This window comes from Canis lupus, chromosome 10 (assembly GCF_048164855.1).
Source record: "Canis lupus baileyi chromosome 10, mCanLup2.hap1, whole genome shotgun sequence".
Classification (NCBI taxonomy): Eukaryota; Metazoa; Chordata; class Mammalia; order Carnivora; family Canidae; genus Canis; species Canis lupus.
This window is the reverse complement of record NC_132847.1, coordinates 44,744,898-44,752,965: the sequence shown is the minus strand read 5'-3', so window position 1 is coordinate 44,752,965 and position 8,068 is coordinate 44,744,898. Positions and strand designations below refer to the sequence as shown.

General features: G+C 35.1%; 1 pseudogene; it reads left to right on the top strand.

Moving 5' to 3' along the window:
* The first annotated feature begins 4,306 nt into the window (after positions 1–4,306).
* Positions 4,307–5,828, top strand: LOC140640944 (tubulin alpha-1A chain-like; annotated as a pseudogene).
* Positions 5,829–8,068: the final 2,240 nt, after the last annotated feature.

Genomic DNA, 8,068 nt, shown 5'->3' with positions numbered 1-8,068 from the left:
TCAAGAGTGAAGCTAGAATTTGACAGTTCCTGACTTAAAACAGGACTGCAACTAATGCTGAGACACAAGAGGATAGCAATGGAAGTGTCTGTCAACAATCAAATGACTTCCAGATCCAAATAATTTGCTTTATCTGTTTTTCTTCCCCATACTTTTCCCCCTGCTTCTGAAGTCCTATGTTCAATGCTATGTAATCAACTAAGTCAGACATACCAATAAATTTCTATTTATTAACGAATTTCATCCCAGCTTTTGTACATCTAGAACGCTTACTTAACTCAAACTTAAAAAAAACCACTTCCCTAATCTTCTCAGAATCCTAGATCTCGGAAACAAATGAAATTAAAAGTTTCTTGGATTTACATACAAAATGACTGCTATTGTTTCTTTTTTATTTTTGCATTTATGAAATTTACAAGTTCAAATTGACATTTTAAAAGATTAAAAAAAAATCATATAGTTACCTTATGCTGTTCCCAACAATGTACTATCTATTCCTGAAATGAAATACTCAGATCAAGGGCAAGTTCACTGAACACAAGATTCACCACATCCTATGTGTGACAGCCTACAAAGACCATGTATACTCAAGTATATGAACAGTGTCCTTTTCTTACTATTTATAGATAAATACATGAAACAAAGATATGAATTTGCTAAGAAAGCAGAAGATAAACAGACTTAATTCCCAATCCACTAAGAAAGTAGAGTTTCAGTACAAACTCTTATCATTTAAGAGTGACTGTGTTATGTATGAGACACTGAGGTTGGTATTATAATCTCTATTTTGTAGATTAGGAAATTTAAATCCAAAGAGATTACATAATTGTCATAATAGCAAGAAAGTGTAGAGCCAATATTTAACTCCTCATTCTTTGATTTCAAAGTCCACGTTATACACCATTATATAAGGCTGGCCATTATCAAGGTACTGTATGGCTCATTAAGCCAGATTCCTGTTCTGTTTAATTATTGCAAAGGATGAATAAGTAAGACACTCTCAGACATGGTATAGACTGAAAATTAAGACACTTTTAAATAAAGAGCTATGCATATTCAAATATATAGTTACTTATACTTAAATAATTTATAGAAGCAAATTTATTTTTTAATATGTATTAAGTCATTTAGTTTTCAATCAAGGTCATGGAAAAACAGTTCATAGATGGAAATTTATTGAACACCAACAACATCCAGCTTAACTCTCATTATCTTATTTAATCTTCATTCAACTTTATGCTACAATGCATTCTATTTCTTGTTTAAAAAAAAAAAAGACAGGGGCACCTGGGTGGCTCAGCAGTTGAGCATCTGCCTTCAGCTCAGGGTGTGATCCCGGGGTTCCAGGATCAAGTCCCACATCAGGTTCCCAGCATGGAGCCTGCTTCCCCCTCTGCCTATGTCTCTCTCTCTCTCTCTCTTTCTCTCTCTCTCGCTCTCTCGCTCTCTCTCTCTCAAGAATAAATAAAATCTTTAAAATAAATAAAAATTAAAAACAGATTCAATGATTAAATTACTTGACTAAAAAAAAGGGGTGAGGGGAGGAAAAAAGGGTATTTAAATCCAACTCCAAAGCTTTATTCACTCCAGCATGCCAACAACCTCTAATAAGTACCAAATGTAATATAACACAAGCATGCATGTGCTTAAAATACAATACCATCACTGGTTTAAGGCTAAGAAAAATTTTTGTGGCTAATAGCTGATTTAAAAACTACTTACAATAAGTATTTTCTGAAATAGTTAAGACTTTGACCAAATTATTTTTAATGATACAAATGATAAAACTATAATGTCTCTGCCGTAGAAAATAAGACAATTATATTTCATTTGAAAAATATAATAGTTGCAAAGACAATAAGACTAAACAATATGTGATTAATTATGGGTAAACAGTACAGAACTGCATTACTCAAAGTATGGTACCAACACATGTTATGGCACTAAAATTTATACCAGGTAACACAAATATAAACAAAATTTTTACTTAAATTATGTTTTTATCTTGTGATTAGTTTTCTAATTATGGTCAGTGATATTAGTTTTCCCTTTTATAAAAATATTTAAATTTCTTTTTAAAAGAAATTTCTCCTTGATTAATCATTTTGGAAAACTATTTAATAATATTTACTAAATGTGAACATAAGTACAAAAATCTTTGGACCTAGCAATTATATTCCTACATATTTACCCAACAGAAATGTATATAAATGTACAACAAAATATAAGAATATATTCATTGCAGCATTATTTGCCATAGTCCCAAGCCAGATATTAACCAAATGGCTATCAATAGCTGAATAGGTAAATAAATCTTGATATAGTAATATAATGAGATATGATCCAGTAATTAAAATGACTCTGCAAAACAGAGATAAATCTCACAAATATTGAAAGAAAGCAGCCAGGTCTAATACTAAATATAATATAAAACTCCTAGAAAATAGTTAGCATTCAATATATATTCATTTGGTTTTTAAATATTATTTGTGGTAGTATTGCTATTATTTTTATTCATTCTCTCATTGTGTATGGTCAAATCCTTATTTTACTTAGAAGCAGCAGTATATGGTCCTCTTAAGACACTTCACTACCTTCTCCTACAAGGAGAGATGCTGCTCTGTAATGATAAATGGGTTTTATATCAGATATTGTGTTGAGTGGATTTAACTTAAATTAGCACATGTACCACTAAGGCCTTTTCTAAAGTTCCTACTAGACTGATAAGACAAGCAGAAAAACTTTTCCCTTTCCCCCTTGTGTCTTATTCTGCATTTCTTACATTAGAGAAGGAAAATCCAAGGTACAAATAAAAATGACAAATGATAACATGATTAATCCAAAGTAAGTGGAAAGAAGAGAATCATAAAGAGCATAAAACTGACAAACAAAAGAGAAAATTAACAAAGCCAAACATTGAGTCTTCAGAAACTAAAAAGTTAATTAACTAATAGAAATATAGATCAAGAAAAGAAATACAAAAAAAAAAAAAAAAAAAAAAAAGAAAAGAAATACAAATGACCAAAAATGTTAGAGGAGCTATCATTACAAACCTACAGATATTTTAAAATAAGGCAATATTATCAACAAATTTCTGCAATAATTCAAAAACAAAGTCAACAAATCTCTTAAATCATATCTTACTAAATTCATAAAATAAATTGAAAATCTATTTAGCTTTATGGCCATCAATGAATTAAATTCATCATCAAACATCTTTAGCAAAGAACATACCTGACAGACACAAATGCTTTCACACAGGAAATCAAACACTCTATAATGAAAAACAAATTCTACACAAATACGAAAGTTAAACAGGAGAAAATACTCCCAAACTAATTAAAAAAAAAAAAAAAAAACACAGGAAAAACATGACATGAACACAATACATTAAGAGAAAGAAAATTATAGACCAATACCCCTATGCACAAAGATTAACTCATACTCTCAATAAATAGTAAACTGAATTCAACAAAGTATAATAGTATAAAATGTTATCAAGTGACATTTACTCCCAGAATGCAAGGTTGGTTTAACATTAAAGAAAATAAAAAACCTTCACTCTATAATTCACCAACAGAATAAAGTAGAAAACCCTCTTGAAATGTTTGGTGCATTAAAAATCAGTTGACAAAATTCAACTCCTACTCATAATAAAATTTTCAGTAGACTAGGAATGGAAGAAAATTTCGATAATCTGGAAAAGGATTTCTATGAAAAATAAAGATCAGATATTTTCCACCTATGATAGGAAAGAAAGCAAAAAATACACTCTTACCACTTGTATTTATTATATTGGAATTCCTATTCAGTGCAATAGGGAAAATAAAAGGCATAAAGCTTGTAAAGGAAAAAATAAAACTACAATTGTGCATAAATGATATAGTAGTTTACATAGAAAATCTTCAAGAATATATAAAACAATTACTAGAATAAATGAATTCATGAAGATCATGGAATCCTAGGTCAACACACAAAAACCAATTGTACTTCTACATAGCAATAGCAAACAACTGAAAAATGAAAACTTTTTTTAAAGATTTATTTTATTTATTTTAGAGAGAGAGAGTGCAAGCAAGGGGAGAGGCAGAGGGAGAGAATCTTCAAGCAGACTTCCTGTTGAGCATGAGCCCAATGCAGGGATCCGTTCCACAACCCATGAGATCATGACCTGAGCTGAAACCAAGAGTCTGGTGCCCCAGAAAAATAATGACCTTCATTATCTCATTTATAACAGCTTTAAACATTAATACTTAAAATTAATTTCAAAAATATATAGGGGCGAGGTTCTCTTACATGCACCACCTAAGAGTCGTGCTGTAAGAAGCAACAACCTCTCCTCTTCTCCGCCATCCACCTGGCAGCCGCCAAGCAGCAACCATGCATGAGTGTATATCGATCCACGTTGGCCAGGCAGATGTCCAGATCGGCAATGCCTGCTGGGAGCTCTATTGCCTGGAACACGGCATTCAGCCCAATGGCCAGATGCCAAGTGACAAGACCACTGGGGGAGGAGATGACTCCTATCAACACCTTCTTCAGTGAGATGGGCACTGGCAAGCATGTGCCCAGGGCAGTGTTTGTAGACCTGGAGCCCACAGTCATTGATGAAGTTCACACTGGTACCTACCACCAGCTTTTCCACCCTGAGCAGCTCATCACAGGCAAGAAAGATGCTGCCAATAACTATGCCCAAGGGCACTACACCATTGGCAAGGAGATCATTGACCTTGTCTTGGACTGAATTCGGAAACTGGCTGACCAGTGCACAGGTCTTCAGGGCTTCTTGGTTTTCCACACCTTTGGAGGGGAAACCAGTTCTGGGTTCACTTCCCTGCTGATGGAATGTCTCTCTGTCGATTATGGCAAGAAGTCCAAGCTAGAGTTCTCCATCTACCCTGCCCCCCCAGGTGTCCACAGCTGTAGTAGAGCCCTACAACTCCATCCTCACCACCCACACCACCCTGGAGCACTCTGATTGTGCCTTCATGGTAGACAATGAGGCCATCTATGACATCTGTCGTAGAAACCTCGATATTGAGTGCCCAACCTACACTAATCTAAACTGGTTGATAGGTCAAATTGTGTCCTCCATCACTGATTCCCTCAGATTTGATGGAGCCCTGAATGTGGATCTGACTGAGTTCCAGACCAACCTGGTGCCCTTTCCCTGCATCCACGTCCCTCTGGCCACATATGCCCCTGTCATCTCTGCTGAGAAAGCCTACCATGAACAGTTTTCTGTAGCAGAGATCACCAATGCATGCTTTGAGCCAGCCAACCAGATGGTGAAATGTGACCCTCGACATGGTAAATACATGGCTTGCTGCCTGTTGTACCATGGCGACGTGGTTCCCAAAGATGTCAATACTGCCATTGCCACCATCAAGACCAAGCGTACCATCCAGTTTGTGGACTGGTGCCCCACTGGCTTCAAAGTGGGTATTAACTACCAGCCTCCCACTGTGGTACCCGGTGGAGACCTGGCCAAAGTACAGCGAGTTGTGTGCATGCTGAGCAACACCACAGCCATTGCTGAGGCCTGGGCTCGCCTGGACCACAAGTTTGACCTGATGTATGTCAATCATGCCTTTGCTCACTGGTATGTGGTTGAGGGCATGGAGGAAGGAGAGTTTTCTGAGGCCTGTGAGGACATGGCTGCCCTGGAGAAGGATTATGAGGAGGTTGGTGTGGATTCTGTTGAAGGAGAGGGTGAAGAAGAAGGAGAGGAATACTAAAATTAAAAATGTAAGAAAGGCGCCGCATTTACAGGGAAGCTTATTCTGTTTTGAACATTAAAAAGTTGTGCTCTGATCAGTTAATTTGTATGTAGCAGTGTATATACTCTCATATACAATTACTGACCTATGCTTTAAAAAAAACACTTTGTTACAGACCCAAGCTGTCCATTTCTCTGATGGGTTTGAATAAAGTATTCCCTGTCTTAAATGGAAAAAAAAAAAAAATATATATATATATATATATATAGGCGCTGAGTGGCTCAGTCAGTTGAGCGTCCAACTCTTGACTTTGGCTCAGGTCATTGTCTCAGGGTCATGCAGACTCAGCAGGGAGTTTGCCTGAAGATTTTCTCCCCTCTCCTTCTGCTCCTCCTCCACATTTGCACACATTCTCTCTCTTTCTCAAAGAATTTTTTAAAAATACACAAATGAAAGTCTTCAATAGTGTAAACTGTACATTACTGGACTCAATTAAAGACCTAAATAAATGATCATGATTTAGATCAAAAGATTCCATATTATAAATATGTCAATATTCTACAAATTATCTATAGATATCTTATAATCACAATCCAAATTAATAGGCCATTTTGCCAAATGGTCAAGTTGGTTCTAAATTGCATTATGGAGAACAATCTGTACTAGTCCAAATAAACTTGTTCAAAAATAGTGTTGGAAATATCAGAGAGGGAGACAGAACATAAGAGACTCCTAACTCTAGAAAACGAACAAGGGGTGGTGGAAAGGGAGGTGGGCGGGGGGTGGGGGTGACAGGGTGACAGGTACTGAGGGGAGCACTTGATGGGATGAGCACTGGGTGTTATGCTATATGTTGGCATATTGAACTCCAATAAAAAAAATAGTGTTGGAAGATTACTTCCTGATTATAAGGTTTACTATAAAGTTACAGTAATCAAGATGTGTTACATAAAAAAAATACACATAGATCAATGAAATAGAGAGTTCAGGGGAAAACACAAAAATATTAAATTTCCAACAAATGCTCTGAGGCTACTCAATGGGGAAAAAAAGATCCTTTTTAATGGTAGAGGAATAACCTGGTAAATACAAAGAAAAATGAACCCTGACTCCTACCTCACACTACACCTAAGACTTAATTCAAGATGGATCATAGAGATAAATATAAAAGGTAAAACTGTAAATCTCCTAGAAGAAAATCTGGAAGATGATTGTTGCAACTCTGATAGGCAGATATATTGAGAAGCTATTTTTTAAAACCCAATAAATATGAAAAAGAAAACTGTTAAATCAGACTCTCTCAAAGTTAGAGATTTCTGGTTACCAAGAGATATAATTAAAATATAAAGTCAAGCCAGATTGGAAGAAGATATTTGTTACAAATAATATCTGACAAAATATTTGAATCTAGGATAAAGAAATTCCTATAAATAAAAAAATACAATCCACTGTGTAAAAACTTGGACTAAGGCTTAAACAGACACTTTTCCAAATGATTTTACTTTAAGCTTATTAAAAAGGCATTCAACATCATTTTCATTGGACAGAAAGTCAGTTAAATCACAATATGATACTTACTGTTTTATATGCATGAAAATGGTTATAATCAAAAAGACAAACAAGATCAAAATTTGGCAAAAATGTGTAGCAACTAGAACTTTTTGCTATTGGTAGTGAGGTTTGAAAATGGTTTAACTACTTTGGAAAATTGTTTGGTACTTTCTTATAAAGTTAAACATACCTACCTTATGACCAAGAAATTCTTATCTAAATATTTACTCAAAAGTAACCAAAGCAGATGTCCTCAGAAAGACTTGTATGAGAGTTTTCATAGCAATTTTATTTCTAATAACCCCAAACTTGAAAGAATTCAAATGTCCATCAACAGTGGAAATGGAAAAGCAAATTAGAACATATTCAACAGAATATTACACTAAAAAAAATAATGCTCTGATACAAACAACACAGAGATGACTATCGAAATCATATTGAGCAAAAGAAACCAGACACAAGAATATCATTCCATTTAAGGAATATTCAGGAATGCTCAAAACTAACCAATGGTGACAGAAATCACAACAGTGGTAGTCTACAAGGGGGAGAATGATTGGAAGGAGGTATAGGGAAACTTTCTCAGGTGATGGAAAAGTATTATATCTATTATTTGAAGATTTTTTTACTTATTTGAAAGAGAGAGAGAGAGCATGTATTATTTGGGGGGAGGTGTCTAGGGAGAGGGAAAGAATCCTCAAACAGACTCCCTACTGAGCATGGGGAGCAGGGATTGATTGATTGATCCTGGAATCCTGAGATCATAACCTGAGCTGAAATCAAGAGCTGGCCACTTA